The sequence below is a fragment of the Galleria mellonella genome, unplaced genomic scaffold, assembly GCF_026898425.1.
Source record: "Galleria mellonella isolate WM207_F2 unplaced genomic scaffold, CSIRO_AGI_GalMel_v1 utg37, whole genome shotgun sequence".
NCBI lineage: Eukaryota > Metazoa > Arthropoda > Insecta > Lepidoptera > Pyralidae > Galleria > Galleria mellonella.
In genome coordinates, this window is record NW_026442087.1 from 2,726,216 (window position 1) to 2,744,690 (window position 18,475).

At 30.7% G+C, this 18,475-nt stretch overlaps 1 long non-coding RNA gene across 1 annotated transcript; it reads left to right on the plus strand.

The window, feature by feature from the left end:
• Positions 1-409: 409 nt before the first annotated feature.
• Positions 410-16,452, plus strand: LOC128201230 (uncharacterized). The gene is made up of 3 exons (XR_008253123.1): positions 410-494; positions 2,273-3,025; positions 3,104-16,452. It is a non-coding gene; the product is annotated as an uncharacterized LOC128201230 (long non-coding RNA).
• Positions 16,453-18,475: the final 2,023 nt, after the last annotated feature.

Sequence of the window (18,475 nt, forward strand, 5' to 3'; positions counted from 1 at the left end):
ACGACACCTAAAAGAAAGGAAGGGGTGACCCATTCTGTGCCGGGACCCCACACAAGGAAATTTTAATACCTTGGATTACATTATTCCAATTTAGGTAGGGATCTCTATTTTTTTTTGAAAATATAATATAGCCTATGTAACTCGGCGTAGATATAGCTTTCTAATAGTTTAAAAATTTTCAAAATAAGTCAAGTAATTTTGAAGTTAAATCATAACAGACAAATAAACAAAAAATCAAACGTTTCCACTTTATAATATTTGTTTGTATAATGAGTCGACATCGTTAGATAAAATTCAATGAATTGTTTATTTTGTGTTAATATGGTAAACAGTATTGCTTTGTAAATACCATTATATTAATTATGACAACAGTCCTAGCGGTATATAAGCTCAAAATCAAAAGGGGACTGCCATTTACAAAGTCATCAACGTACGTTGAAGTCTCCAAGTATTTAGTTATTGTGTCGTGAATTACCAATGTTCCATTCATGGAGGTAAGCTTAGATATTTTTTTTACTTACGTTTAATTTTTTTTTAATTCAATTTATTACATTTTGATGAATGTGACAAATTTTTAAATTATGCAACAGTAAAGAGACACCTTAGTCCTCAGGAATGGCAACGCATGGGGAGTATCATGGGCGAAATGGTATACTATGTTATGTTCAAGGTACTGCTCATGTCTATAGGCGACGATTACCACTTTCTATCAGGTGGACCATCAGTTTATTTGTCATTCTAAGCTACATAAAAAAATATATATATATAATCTAATTTTAAAGACAAATAAAGCAGTTGTGTTTGCATGGTTGTGTTTCGGTTTGAAGGGTGGGATACGGCAGTGAATTTACAAGGTACGGAGGCATAACATCCTAGTCTTCAGGAATGGCAACGCATGGGAAGTATTATGGGCGAAACACTCTGTTATGTCCATGGTACTGCTCATGTCTATAGGTTACCACTTTCCATCAGGTGGGCCGTCAGCTTGTTCGCCATTTTAAGTTGCATAAAAAAATCAAAAATATACTACAATTTAACAAATTAATAATATTTTATATAGATAACATGCATACACACATATCTGTCACGCCTGTCTTCCATTAGAGTAGGCAGAAACAATGGAACGTCAAATTCATACAAATAAATCGAAAATAATCGTTCAATACAAATATCAATTGTAATAAAAATTGAGTAACTATAGATAATAACTATAAAGAAATAGTTTATTGAGCAAATGCATTTTTCGAACAAAAGGACACGGTGTTTGATTTTTAAAAATTCACCAATTTTGGATAGTTTTCGGAATATTTGGTAATTTGTTGAACAACTTCTTTTGTTGGAATTTTCACTCTGTGTCTAAATTACTTTTTTTTTATACCACTGAGGTGGCAAACAAGCATACGGTCCACCTGATGGTAAGTGGTTACCGTAGCCTATGAACACCTGCAATACCAGAGGTATTACGCGTGCGTTGCCGACCCTGAAGAAACCTCTTTACCCCCTTTTGAAGAACCCCATACTGTAGTCTCTTGGGAAAACCTCTAAAACTATGTTTAGTTCCGATTGTGTGTCACTCATAATATCTTTACGTCTAGAACTCGTACGCAATTCTCTTTCTTGTGTCGATTCAATTCGAAGTAGATTTAAAACAAAAATACAACGATAATCAATACAAGATAGACGAAACACTGTGAGTATGCGATATTTTTTTTAAAAGTCCCTGCAAGACTGCCACTGTGGTATACAAACGATCATTCTTATTACTCTTTTTGTAGTCTTTTTTTGTATTATAATTAAAACTGTTTTCCTATAATTGAATACTATATAGAAATTTCAATTTTAGTAACAAGCAATATACTGATTTAAGTTGATTTATAGTTAAAACGTTCCTTAATTTACTATGTCTTAATTGAAATTATTTCTGAACCGAGTGCACGTGTAATTTTTTAAGCAAAGTTAATGTTATTGTTTCAGAATATCTCTCTTTTCATTTAAGAGTTTCTTCTTGTCGGTGCAACTAATTCATGCATCTTCTTCCAGTCAGCTCTATCCCAGACCATATCCTTGATCTCCCTATACGACATGACACCTAGTGTTTCTTTTATCTGTCCCATGTAGTTATTCCTCGGTCTTCCTCTTCCTCTTTTGCTCTCTATTCTTCCTTCTACTATGCTCTTAAAAAATCGTCATGTCGTATAAGGTGGCCGAGCATTTTGCCTCTTCTATTCTCTATTATTTTAATTAATGTTCTTTTCTCGTTCACTCTTTTCAGGACTTCCTCATTCGTTAGTTTTTCTGTCCAGTTTCAGAATATATTTGAAGAAAATACAGTCGAATATAACCATTACAGAACACAATTCGATAATAATAGTGATATTTTAATCATTATGAAAGAAACAATGAAGCCGTCATCATACTCAACCTTGCATTTAATTAAAATAGAAGTGTTCGATTAGGAGTCATTTGCAAACATACCGACAGATCAACATTGGAAAAATGCGAAGTTAAAAATGAAATATTACACCAACAAAAACAACAAACATTTAGACATCATAAACAAAATAATGTAACAAAAGAAATTTTACAGACAGATACTTGTAAAACAATGTGCTTTAACAATAATGACGAGTAACTAACTAATGAATGTTAATTACAATTTAATTTATGGATAAATGATTAGCAAGATTTTAATGAGTTAATCGTTTTTATTTATTATAACAAAAGATTTTGAAATGTTTATTTGAATCCAGTTGTATAAGAAGCTCAGCAAAATTTATAGCGAATATAATTTACACTTGAATAGTGTAGCATAAACTGGAATAAAATGGAATTTACTTGTGTTAGTACATTTTTCAATGGCTTTAACTTTGAGTGCAATGAGAGTATAAACAAGCTAGAACTGTAAGAAATATCTGAAGAAATGGAGACGTTTCGTGTAGAAATAGAAATAGTAAACTCAGAACTAGTCAACACCGAATATGATGAAGAGTTGCACCTTTGTGTTAATATTAAAAAACAGTAATAGGTATGTGATACTTAAACAATATTTTGTAGTATCAAACTAACTTAATTTTGTATTGCTAACAATTTTGTTTATTCATAGTCAACCATCATGAAATTCCATACAAATGGAGTGGAGGTTAAAAATAAAAATGAACTCAAAATACTCAAACAAAGAAGTCCAGAGACCGTGTCAAGAATCATCAACTTTAGCAGATATTGATAAGGTATTTTGTAACGTATGTAATATTAGTGCAGAAGGTTTTTTGTAAATCACACTAAGAGTAATATTTTACAATAATATTTTAAAATTGCATTGCTCCTTTGCTAATGTGTCTGTTATAGTATGCCTTAAGGCAACCAGTAATATCTAATAAAATTAAAAGAAAGGAATAATTTGATTTAGAATTCCAAACACCAGAACAATTTTTAGAAGCTATTAAAAGTGTCTCAGTTTTCATAATCGATGAGGAAATGAAGCAACATTCTTCTTTAAAGATAAACTTTGTTTTACATGCAGATTTTCTACAAAAAATTAAACAACTAATTAATTTGATTTTCAAACAAGTAATTTCATGATTTCCAAAGCGGATGATATACAATTTTTTATGCTCTCTTTACATGATACTTTAGCAAACTTGATAATTGGAGACTAATCTTTTGATTGAATCATGTACTAAAAATAGAAGTTCTAAATTTCTATAAATTAAAAGTTTCCTTAAATTTTCGGATATAAGTATTTCTCCTACTTCTTCATAATAAAGTTCAGATATATGTAGGTCCAAGGAGCCAGAAATAAAATTCCTTCTATACACAAGCGATTTAACTTTTATATAACTTCAAAATTAATTCTTAGAAATAATTCGTAGGAGCACACATAAACTCGTTCATTTGTCGTCCATCTTAATCTTTTTCCAACCGTTCCTCTCTTCACTCCACATCAGTCTCTTTTCTCGTATTCCAATCTATGAATACAACATTCACTTTTAACATACGTTCCGTTTCATACCAATCCCACATATATATTATAAAGATATCTAGATTAGTATTTACAATTAAAATATTAGTTTAATAGACGGAAGATTCCATGAAAAGGACATCAAACGGCGACAAATACAGATAATGACTTAGTAATGGAAACTTGGATGAGATAGATAAATATATTAATAAGAATATTAAACAATATAATGATTCCGATGGAAACTTGAGTGTCTTAGGTCACGTACACATATTATTATGTGGCGTGTATGTAACATTTCCCCCCTTAGAATAAAGATTGTGCTTGAGAACCTGATTGACCTCTCAGTGTTAAAGTCCTTGTATAACTTCCCTCGTTTTCCTCTTTGTTTTCCGTTACGCAGGTACTTGTTGCTATAGTAGTCTTTGGGACGACAACCTGGGTCCTCTAAAGTCGTGATGTGTTTGCAAAACCGTTGTTGAATATTTGTATACAACCATTATCATGGCTCGGTCTTCGATTACGCAGGAGTAGTCCGTAAGAACAACGTTTGTTGATTTTATAACCGAAATATCTAAGAATTGTTATAAATAACACGAAGTATATCCATGTGAACGTTGTCGAATATCTTTGTGTGATCGGTCGAGATCATATATTCTCTAAATTTTCCTTAAGTTTATCTACATGGTGTTTTATTTGTTTAAGTGAATCCAGAGGCACTTCATTGATTTTAATAGGAATCTGATTCGGAATTTCAATGTTCTTATACTCTTCAAAACAATCATCTGTTCTAATATCTGGAACTATTATAGGATATGCGACATTTTCTTCGATAGATTGGGAGGCTGTCACCGTACTGTACCCAGTATGAAGTTTGTAGTTTACCGGTAGGGATAAAATGCCTGCTCCTTGCAATTTGTGACGTGTAACTTCCGTTTTACACTGAAGTATACAGTTAGGTTCTTCTGTGAATATATAAAGCCATTGGTTGTTGCCGATATTTTGAAACGTTAATTTTTGCTTCAAGCGTAGATGTAGTGCAAATTTCATATAAGGTTTTTGAAATTCATATCGGGATCTGGAACTCACATAGTGGACGTGCTGCTGCTTCATATGCGACAAAATAGATGCAGATGTTCTTTTTCACAGTGTACGACTTGCATGAAATGAAGTCTCTCGTAGACACGTCTACATTACCGCTAGGATTCGTTGCCAAATACATGTGCTCAGGCAAGATGGTTGTGTACAGAGAAGAATTAGAATGTTGGATTGGAATGGAATATATGTGGTAGGTATTGAAAGATTTTCCTTGAATCAATGGAAAATCTAAAGTGTATACAAGTTTATCAGAGTACACATAAGCTGAAAGAGAAGTTGAGTCTAGTATTGGGTGAATATTTTCAACAGTAACTGGAGCAACTAAGTGTTTATTAGTACGAATATGATTTGATAATACAAGTTCTTCATACAGATGCTTCAGTGTTATTACTGAGGGATGTATTGTATTGGGTTTAGTGAATAATATGCTTGCTAAACAATCATTGATTTCATTTTCTAAGTTTATTACGGATTCTAAAATCTGCAGAGAAATTGCGGAAATATCTTCACTAGCCTTTAGATTGAAAATAACTTTTTGACTTGAATTTACGTAATCGTTAAGGCGATTAATATTTTCGTTAATTATTTGTTCATCATATTATATTATCTTAAATATAGTTTCGTTGAAGTTTTTGGTTGTTGAAGAAATAATTTGGATTTATTCAAGCATCAAGGAAGATGATTCTATTTCACATTTTTCTAATTTATTAATGCAATCATCATATCGCTTTGCGTCATTAGCGTCAGGAGTACCTATTAGCCATTTAAGAATAGAACTGAGTTCTTCTAACAGTTTTCCTTTTTGTCTAGTATTCCTAACTAAATACATATTTAATTCTGATAAACGATTCTCTATTTATCTATTTTATTAATCGATTTGCGTGAGCCAACTGGTTCCTGTCGGATTTATGAATTATATAATTTTCACTAAAACCTACATGTATTGCGTCGCATGGCCTTTCCCACTTATTGTCTAAATTGTTTGGGTTAGGGACCTTGATCATCACCTTGTCATAACGTTTAAAGGCTTTTCTTTCATTTTCTGAATGTTCTGTATTGCAACATCGTGGGCTGTTCTAAGTTGTTCGTTTAAGTCTTTAGGTCGTTTAAGTATTGTTTTTAATGAATAGAAAGGTCGTGGTTTAAAACCAACAAGGAGTTCATAAGGTGTGAAACCTATAGAGCTATTGACTAATGTGTTGTGACATATAATATCCAGCGGAATTATTTGATTCCAATTTTGCAGTTTACGTGCTTGGTACATTCGTATTTTTGTAATGTTCGGGTCGTCAGAAGAAAAAAATCGCCGATGAATATTTATTAGTTTTAATGAAGAGTATAAAATTCACTTAGACTAGAGATTAACACTATGATGACAGCTACTGAACACTTTGACAATTGTAGAACAATTAAACTTCCTAAGGGTGGAAGGTCCTTATATATGCCTACAAACATTATGTTAGCATAGTGACCATTAGATAAATATCCAAAATTTACAACACATTATTTAATCAATAGCAAACATCCAATGTTCTGATGAAAACAAAGCTGTAATCACTCTATTTAGTTATGATACTTTCTAATGACGTATTTATCATCTAACAATATTCTTTGTTCACTGTTGACTACAATACGTAATTATTCATCGTTATAGTATTTATCTGTATATTACAATTCTCCCCCGTTAAGAAAAACAAAAAATTTTCTTTAAAATTATGTTTTTTTCAGACAACATTCAATACAAAAATCATTAAAATAATTTTAACAAACAATTATTCTTATTTTTACGTTAATTAATCATTATATAGTATTAACAATTAACCTTCAAATTAACATGGTTTCATTATAATAATTAATAATACATATATTTGGTAATTAAAATCTATTATTTATTTTAACAATTCAACTTACTTTTAAATGAGCAATTCTACTGCTTCTTCTTAGCGGTGATAAAACCGGTTCTTCTGTAGAGGATATGTCTTCTAACTCAATATCTCTTTCAGTATCAGTATTATTACTATTGTTAACTCTTAAAGTGATACAATTACTAATTCTAGTACAACAATTTCGAGAATCTTTGAGAGCTAACAGTCTACCTCGATTAGTACAGAAGAATTTACGTTTATAAATATATTTTCCAATACGGTATATTATATAAGAAAACATTATTTTTATAATTGATATGAAAATATAGATAAAGTACGCGTTATTTGTTATCTTAATATAAATTGATTCGTTTTACAAATTAGCTATCATTTCTTCCACTTTATTTATTTTATAGCTTGCTATTTTAAGACTTTCTAAATCTAATTTATCATTAGATCTTAAAGCTATAAATTCAATTTTTGATATATTTTTATCTTCTACAACAGTCATCATTTACAGTGTCAACAGAAGGTAATATAGAATTATATTCACTAATTAGACCTTTTATTTCAGTTTGCAAAATTACGTTCACAGTATATAATTTACAACTATCGGTGATTGACAATATTCCTGTATTAATTATATTAAAATCAATAGGTTCTTTATCTTTACAACTTATGGTTGCGACAGTTTTTCTAGGGATGACAAATAACCATTTGTTGTTAGTATATAACTTATGCCATTGTTCATTAGGAATGTACGTCACTCTAGTATCACATTCATTGGAAACTTTTATATTTCCAAATATTAATTGAGTTTCAGATGTAGGACTTCCATGAACAGAGTACAAAGGTATATACTATAATGTTCTAAATTATTAAAATAAGCATAATGCATTTTATTACCGGATATTATGAAATATTTTTCTTTAGGCAAAATGAATGTAAATGTCTTATCATTATTTCTAATGGGTACAGGAACTACATTATACAATTCATAATCAGTTTGCGTTATTAAATGTGTTTTAATTAAAAATACAAGTTTATCATTCGTATAATATGAAACTAAATCTACTAAGGATAATAATTCAGAAGCTTCGCTAATTGAAAAACTTAAAGGATATTTAGTTTGTAAAGGCAAATATAGCACAGTTCTTCTAAGCTCTGTAATATATTGTTCAGGGTGTAATGCGTTATTTTTTGAAAACAGGATTGTATTTATGATAGTTGACACTTCATTGCTTATTTTTGTAATAATTAAGGTTAACAATGACAAATGTTCGTTAATATCTTGTTTTAAATTTATATAAAAAATTATCGTGTTCACTTTTTTTGTATAATTAGAAAGAATATCTAAAATTTTAATGAAATTTTTTTTCATTACAATATAGATATGTAAGAGTATTATAAAAATTTGAAAGAGTACTTTTAATGACATTAGTCTGAGTCTTTAATAAACTTAATATATCATGTTCATGAGAATCTAAATTGTAAATAGCTTCGTCATATCGTTCTGCATCTTCAGAATCTAAAGTACTAAAAAGAACTTTAAATATTTTTCCAACATCATCAATGTAAGATCATTTTACTTGATGAACTATATTTGTTCTACCGGTTAATTTCTTTAAAATGCTTTCTTGACTATAAAGTTAAGGGATAATTTGATCTAATACCGTGAATGATGTTTCAGAAAGAGAAAAATTACTAAACTTTTGATGATTATATATTTCCCTAGTTCTACTATAAGTGTTATCTATTAAATCAATCTTATGATGTATTTCAGAAATATTTAAATATATTCATATTCCATTCGCTATCGTAGTGGTTGACTTAACCTTTTTTGTTTTGTTTAACGTGTGGAAATCTTCAGCAAGACCGTCCCACCTGCCGGAGGGAGGGCAGTTGGGGTGTGTGGGATTCGTACCCACTAAAAACCACACGACGTACCTCCAGGCGCTTATGTTGGATCCCGGGTTCCCGTTTGTATGACTACCGAGTATCCAACGCGAGTGGTTGACTTTACCTAGATGTTCAAATATGTTCCGCCTTTGTCTATACTAGTTATATTATATGAGCTTAACTTACTTGCGTTACATCCGTAGATGATAATGAGCATCTTCAAAACTCCAATCATAATGTTCAATCTAAAACAATCGCATGTTTCAGTCTGTTGGTACGAATGGACCTGATCATGGGTTTTTTTCTACACTGAAATGTTAAATGTCCTAGCATATGACAATTAGAACAACGCTTTTTTTTATTTATTTCAAAATGTTTTGAGCTCATTTCATGACGCAATTTTATTTCTTGCTCTTCAGATATGACTATATATATGGCTTCCTCAAAGTTGGGAGGTTTTTGTGATTTTAATAATATGTGTACTTGGGTTATGAGACCACTTATAAAGATATCTAGTGTTTGACTTTTTAATAAATCTATATTTGCTCTCGCGCTTCTTTTGTTAATTTTGGATTCAATGATTTAATTAATTTAATGAAGCAATTTTCGACTTTATTTCAATAATTTAAAACTGGCTCATTATGTCCTTGTTTACATGAATTTAATTCTAATTGCCATTGTACAAACGTTTGTTTTTCAGAATAATTTTCTAATAAATGTTCTGTCAGAGCATTCCATGAATTAAATGTTCGATTTAATAATGTTGACCTGATATTTTCTTCTGTTTTTGATAATACATCTGACACAAATGCAATTCTGTATATTGGATTTAATAAATTATACGCATTTTTACAATTATCAATAAAAACATGCAGATTTGCTTTATCATCATTATATCTTTGTATCATTCTTTCTGCCAGACTAATATCGATAAATCCACTATTTTTTATTTCTTCTAAAATAGACATTTATACAAAAATATTTTATTTTTATTACTCTTTATAAACTTAATAATATTTTATAAACTTTAAAACTGTTACACAAATTTTAAATACACAATATAATTTACTTGTCTAGTTTTATGTTGCGGAAATGTTCTTTTTGCTTGTTGCTTCGTTGTAGGGTTTGTAGTCACGCCGTGGTAAAAACTGCCAAAGAATAACAATGGACAGCTGGTGCAGTGTTGTGCTGTCTTCTAAGTCTTGGATGAGTAAAGATGAAATAATCTTGGAGAACTCCAATTTCAGTCTTCTTAAATAAATCTTGGACGAGTATCGAGGATAAATGTGTCTCGACTACTAACTCGAATTTGATTCTTACATCGTTGTGCGTCTTGTTTCTAAAGTATTTTGTACAAACACGTACCAATGTAGTTACGATCTGCTTGTCGATGCTTCCTTTGTTGACCCGGTGTGTTTTATTATTAGGATACGAAATTCATCACTTCTGATACCAATTGGTAATGTTCGGGTCGTCAGAATAAAATATTTCCGAAGAATATTTATAAGTTTTAATGAAGAGTATAAAATTCACTTAGACTAGAGATGAACACTATGATGACAACTACTGAACTGCTTGACAGTTGTAGAACAACAGATTTCTTAGGGATGGAAGGTCCTTATATATGACTACAAACATTATGTTAGCATAGTGACGATTAGATAAATATCCAAAGTTTACAACAACACATTATTTAATCAATAGCAAACATTCAATGTTCTGATGAAAACAAAGCTGTAATCACTCTATTTAGTTATGATACTTTCTAATGACGTATTTATCATCTAACAATATTCTTTGTTCACTGTTAACTACAATACGTAATTTTTCATCGTTATAGTATTTACCTGTACATTACACATACACTTATTAATATGTGGCGTATATGTAACACCTCTTCCCTTAGAATAAATATTGGGCTTGAGAGCCTGATCTCAAGCCCAATGATTGACCTCTCGGTGTTAAAGTTCTTGAATAACTTCCCTAGTTTTTCTCTTCGTCTTCCCTTTCGCAGTTACATATTGCTATAGTAGTCATCTGGACGGCAGCCTGAGTTCTCTGATGTCGTGATGTGTTTACAAAACAGTTGTTGAATATTTGTATACAACCATTATCACGGCTCGGTCTTCGGTTATGTAGGAGTATTCCGTTAGAAGAACGTTTGCTGATTTTATAAATAAAGTATCTAAGAATTGTTATAAATAACACGAAGTATATCCATGTGAACGTTGTCACATATCTTTGTGGGATCGGTCGAGATCTCATATTCTCTAAATTTTCTTTAAACTTGTCTACATGGTGTTTTGTTTGTTTAAGTGAATCCAGAGACATTTCATTGATTTTAATAGGAATCTGATTCGGAATTTCAATGTTCTTATACTCTTCAAAACAATCGTCTGTTCTAATATCTAGAACTATTATAGGATATGTGACATTTTCTTCGATAGATTGGGAGGCTGTCACCGTACTGTACCCAGTATGAAGTTTGTAGTTTTCCAGTAGGGATAATATGCCTGCTCCTTGCAATTTATGACATTTGACTTCTATTTTACACTGAAGTATCCAGTTAGTTTCTTCTGTGAATATATAAAGCCATTGGTTGTTGTCGATATTTTGAAATATGTTAATTTTTGCTTTAAATGTGGACGTGGTGCAAATTTCAAATAAGGTTTTTGAAATATATAACGGGATCTGGAACTCACATAGTGGACGTGCTGCTGCTTCATATGCGACAAAATAGATGCAGATGTTCTTTTTCACAGTGTACGACTTGCATGAAATGAAGTCTCTCGTAGACACGTCTACATTACCGCTAGGATTCGTTGCCAAATACATGTGCTCAGGCAAGATAGTTGTGTACAGAGAGGAATTAGAATGTTGGATTGAAATGGAATATATGTGGTAGGGATTGAAAGATTTTCCTTGAATCAATGGAAAATCTAAAATGTATACAAGTCTATCAGAGTACACATAAGCTGAAAGAGAAGCTGAGTCTAATATTGGGTGAATATTTTCAACAGTAACTGTAACGAGTAACTAAGTGTTTATTAGTACGAATATGATTTGATAATAAAAGTTTTTCATACAGATGCTTCAGTGTTATTACTGAGGGATGTATTGTATTGGGTTTAGTGAATAATATGCTTGCTAAACAATCATTGATATCATTTTCTAAGTTTATTACGGATTCTAATATCAATTTGATGAAAACCGAATGCTAAATCTAAAGTTGTGAAATATACTGATTGTCCTAACTTATCAAGTATGTCAGTTATGTTGGGTAGCAGGTAACCGTCTTCTATAGTGACATCATTTAATTTTATGTAATCAATTACAACGCGCCATTTTTGTTTTCTAGACGCGTCTAGATTTTTTAGGAACTACCCAAATTGAACTGCTCCATGGAGAAGTGCTATCTTTTATAATATTCTGTTTTAACATTTTGTCTTCTTAATTCTTGCTGGTGTATTTGAGGAAATCTATATATTTTAGTATTTATTGGTATATCTGACGTAGTAAGAATAGAGTGTTTGGTGTGATTTGAATACGTCGGTGGCTCACCTTCCACGTAGAAAATGTCCGAATATTCTGAAACTATTTTATCGAGAGATTCACGCTCTTCTTTGTTTAAATGATCATATCTTATAAGGCTACCGATATCTTTTCTTTGTTTTATGCCGGTGTTATTTATTTGTGAATCAGGTAAGGAAATAGGGTGTTGAATTAATTTCGATTCATTGACAGAATTTGCATTTATGATAGGCGTTGAAATATATACTCGTACATCATTGTCACTCGAGTTTACACAATCACAAGGGCATTAGGAATACAGATGTCGTCACCAACGTTTTGTTTATTTATTATTGCAATTTCGACTGAGATATCATTTGTTAAAGATGATATGAGACAGTAATATGAACGACGTTTGATATTTTGATACCATTATCAAAGTACTTTGTTTCGTCTCGGAGTTAATAGTTTTCATTGATTGAGTTAATAAAGTTTCAATTACCTTTATAAGAGATTCGGTGATTTTTATAAGGTTAATCATCAATAATTTAGAAAGCTCTAAGTTGGCCCTAGTAGCCGTCGTGGTTTTATCATCACGAGTACACATATCGCTTAATTGTCCCCGATGGACTGGAATTGTTTGCGCGTGTATAGTGATGTTTGTGTTATATTGATATTGGTATTATATTGATTTCGATAATGCAACACGACACTGGTTACTGTTAACTTTTATTGAAGTTGGAGATCGCTCGTCTGAGGTTCTAGGGTAATGTCCTAACTCTCGGTGATCATCGAGATATTGATGCAATACGTTGGAACCGTTTACAAAACTGTGCCCGTCAGCTCGACCGGTTGCAAGTTTGAACGACTTACTCGAGCTGGGGCTGGATTATTTTGTTATTCGTGGAAATTGAATCTTATGGCTATTATTAAATATTTGCTTCCTGCAATTAGTTATGTGATGCCCAGGTTTTTTACAATAATAGCATATAATGAACTTTCGCGGATCAGTATTAATATTTCTGTTAATCTGGTGGTCTATATATGTAAGGTTGACTGATCTGAGGTGTTGATGAACGATGTTGTTATATAATGTTGTTATTCGATTATTTTTAAACAAACGTTGCCTAGCTGTATTTATTTTTTCGGATTTTTTCTTTCTGGGTTGCAATTTCCGACCTGATTCAATGAAGCAAAACCTTTTGTTTTCAATATTACATCTACGTCAGAACTTAATCCATTAATAAAAACGTTAAGAGCTGTTTCTTCCGTGGTACTTTTCCGTCCTATTAATGTTATGTTACCACTTCAATTGTAAATTTTTCTAAGATTTTATTCCTACATAAATCTACGCGATGAAAAGATTCCGTTACCGATTCATTCGGTTTCTCAATGAGTAATTGTAATTCTAGATTTAGATGTAAAAGAGTTTTTAGCTGCGAAAATTTCTGTGTAAGAAAAGTTTTTAAATTGTCCCAGTTTGAATAAAGTCTCGAGTGAATATCGAAGGAAGTACTCCCACTTATTTTGTTTTAAGCATAGATTAATGAAATTTCTTCTTACCCTAGACTTGCTAATTCAAAAGCTGAATCGCACGATCTTTTGAACTTATATACTTGGCCCGACTGTTGTATCGAAATCTGGTATTAGTTGTAATAAAGTATTTAGCGGTACATTTTGTTCGAAATATTTTGGTTTTACGTCAATGTTTTGCTGTGCCATAATGGATATTAAAATTAGAATAACTGAATTGGTAAAATTTGTATAGTATTATAGATTATTAATAATACATAGATAGTAAATAGAAAAATTGAACTTGAATTGGAATAATAAGATTATTTTATGATTTAGGCGAAAATAGATTTATGGAAAGGAAACAGAGCAACATGTGTTGACCATTTACCCCAATAACAGCAACAGAATACGCATCGCAGAGTATTGTTTCGGCGAAGTGTTCAAAGCCCTTCAGGCACCGTCCTAGGTTTGTCGGCGATGTTTGTCCGGGTCTCAGGCGTTAAGCTCGACTTGCACTATTACGCTGCGAATCCTACCGACTGCGCAAAAATTTTTATGAAGCAGGGTAAAACACAGTTGATGTTTCGAATAAACTCGTAGACTGAATTGAATTTTGTTATTGGAAATAGTCCATATATATTACAGATATATCTTAATTAGTATTTACCATTACAATATTAGTTGAATAGACGGCTGCTTCCATGAAAAGGATGTCAAACGGCGACAAATACGGATAATGACTACTTAGTAATGGAAACTTGGATGAGATAGACAAATATAAATATACAAATGGGAATATTAAAAAATATAATGATTCTGATGGAAACTTGAGTGTCTTAGGTCACGTACACTTGGAAGTGTAAAACAAAAGATAAATACTGAATATAACTATTTAAAAAAGGAGCTTGATTACTGAAGCTATTATAAAGTTTCGCTTTCTACATTCTGATATGTGTTGACCGGATTTTTACAGTAATTACACGCAATGAATTTTCATGAATTATTTTTAATTTGGTTACATGGTTACATGGTGGTTTATATATGTGGGATTGACATTATTAGCAAAACAACTTTTTAAAAGGAACTTTCTTTATTTTTCGTCTTCACAAATATTCGTCTTTATAGCTTGTTTTTCTAGATCGTAATCACCTCCGTAATACAATGATACAGCCGTAAGGTAATACATATGTACATCCCTCTCTCTCACACATATGTACATCCCTCTCTTTCACTTGAAGATGGGATCATATATGCGTTTAAAATTACAATTGTGTTAGGTACAATATTTTTTTTTTTTGCAACGAATATAGTCTTACAATTCTGTGGTAGTATCATTATTGTCTGTTGTTGTCGATGCTCGACAACAACAGACAATAATGTTTTTAAATAAGGTTTGCCTAGCTAGATTCATATTTCTAATTCTATCCTCTTGAATATCAAAGTGTCCGGCTAAAGAAACGAAACCTTTTGTTCTCAACACGACACCTATGTCAGAACTCAGTTCATTAATAAATACATTTAGAGCGATTTCTTCAGTGGTGCTCTTACTTCCTATCAATATCGCATATGTTACTTGAACTGCTAATTTCTCTAAGGTTTTATTTCTGCAAATATCTACAAGGTGGAATAAATCTGTTATTGATTCATTGGGTTTTTGAAAAAGTGATTGTTATTATATATTTCAGTATAAATATACATTATTTGTTATCTTAGTGAAATAGATTCATTTCCTACGTCAATTATCATTTCTTCTACTTTCTTTATTTTATGGCTAGTTATATTAGGCCTTCTGAATTTAATTTTTCATGTGATACTAATGGAATAAATTCAATTTGAGTTATTTTTTTACATATTATATTATAAAAGTATTCTCTGAGAATATATACAATAATATACAGTTATGAATAAAGTTCAATATTTGTTTTGAATGATAATAAAATATTGAAAAGTATAAAATTATTAAACGAAAACAAGTTATATTGGATAAAGTATTTTATATTAGACAATATAGTGACTTTATTATCAATAACGGACAGATGAGACAAGTTCTTAATAAACGAAATAAATGATAGGTGATTAATGGACAATGCAATCAAGAGAAAATGTGTTCCCTTACAACTATAGAGCCATTAAAAATTATAATAAAAATTTGATATATCTATAAGTTAAGATTATCTTGATGAAAAGTTTAAAATTTATAAATAAATTTGTAAACATTGTAAATTTGTTAATTATTGTTTTAATAAGTAAAACGAGAAATGTTTCTTTGTTTTAAATTAAATCCTGGCTATAGATTAAAATATTTTGTAACTTAAATTTCGAATGCATAAATCAATCAAATATTGTACATAGTTTTAGTTTAGTTTTATTTGTGTCTGTGATATTGTATAATAAATTTTGAAATGTATGTATGTTCTGAAATCTACATATTTAATAAAATTATGTTATACTTTATGAAATATAATACTTGTTTTGCACAAAATACCTTTATTTCTTATCCATACACACGTGTTCCAGAATGTTTCATATTGTACATCCATTCCCTGTAATAGTAGTTGCTTAGATTATATAGATAGTGTGTCTTCATAGAAATGCTTCGAGAAAAACGGGTCAACATTTTCATACAACTTTGCGTATTTATTTATTTATTTATTTACAAGAAACATGGTAAGTGTATAGATGTTACAATAAGTATAAGTGCTCATATTTCGCCATAATTAGGCATGCAAATATTGAAACTTAAAAAGAATAAATGTTAAATAAGTCATTAAAATTTGAAATGTTATATAAAAAAAAATACATCAAAATGTCAGTCACTTGTCAACAATAAAAAAGAAAGAAATGTCACTGTCAAATCATGGACTATTGATGACAGCTGCATTGTAACACGATAGGTAATTCAAGTAGGTTGTTTACCTTTTTATATCAAAAACTCTTGCACACTGTAAATGGACTCCTCAACAAGCCAATGTTTTAATGAATCTTTAAATTTTTTAAATGGGAGTTCTCGTATACTTTATGGTATTTTATTATAAATTTTAATTGTCATTGAATAACAATTTTTATGGTAAAGTGTGCTTCTACAGGATGGTATCTCCAATTTTGTTGGGTCTCTTGATATTAATTTATTATGATAAGCTAGTTTTGTTGTAAATAATTGCGGCTGTGTCTTTACGAATATTCCACATTCCATTATATAAAATAGAAGCTCATGTCAAAATTTTTAATTTTTTAAAATACGGTCTACAACTATCCAAGGATCCTATCCTACTTATACTCCTTATACATTTGTTCTGTGCAATAAATACTTTATTTATGTCAGTTGAATTTCCCCAGAGTAAAATACCATACCTCACTACTGATCCTACATATCCATAATAAGCTGTAATTGCGTATATAAATAGTTATGAGTGATTCCTTTATAATTTCTATATTTATTATGTCTTATAATTGTTGCATATTTTTAATGTGTATACACTCATTTTATTTATTAAATAATACTTCAATATATATATATATATATACTATATACATATACATATATATATATATATATATATATATATATAAGTATATAGTATGTAGAATACTGATAAAATTCGAGTCAGCTAATCTGACAATTAGCTGACAAAAAGTTGACACGTTTTTGAGGTTCGATGCTCTATCTACATAATCTAAGAGCCTAGTCGCTAGGCTGTGGGAAATTAAATTTTATGAAATATTTTTTAAATAACCTTCACTACTTACGTGGAAAGAATATTCAGCAATTCCTAATATTGGTTGCTTTAAACGTATAAAATATAAACCTACTGAACCCTAAATTGGTGTATATTCAACACGTGCTTAGACGGTTTTTTTTTGTAATAATAAATAACAATGTAATTTATACACTGAATAAATATAGTGTATTTCTATTATATAATAAAATATTATTTTCATGTAATAATTAAGGTAACTTCCTCATACAAAATTAATAAGAAAACTTATTTCAAGCTGACATTTAGCTATTATATATAATTGATGAAGTCGGGGTTTTCTCAATTTGACTCCATTTTATATATATATATATATATATATATATATATATATATATAATACCCCCCATGCGTTGCCATTCCTGAAGACTCACGTGTTATTCTCACTCAGGACTCAGGAGGACTCAGGTGTTATTCCTCTGTACCCAGTAAATTCACGCCATATCCCACCCTTCAAACCGAAACATAGTTATGCAAACACAACTACTTCACGGTAGAAACATGAATGGGACAGAGGTGCCCAAGCAAACGACTTTTATACAGTCTACTTTTGACTCGAAAATGTTTATTCTAGATTTAATATCGAATTTAGTTTTGACTATTTTAATAAGAGATTCATTCGATATCGCGTTATTTATTTTATCATCATCATCATCATCATTATAGCCTTTAACTGTCCACTGTTGAACTTAGGCCTCCCCTACAAGGGTGTTGCCACGCTTAGCAAGCGAGTTGGCAACCGCAATTAGGCTGTGACCATTCAGTTCCTTTAGTCGCCTCTTAGAACACCCACGGGATAGAAAGTATAAGACTGTCCGTCCGCACAAAAATGCGAATTATTCTTTTTCAAAGTCGGTCAATATTAACCGAAAAAC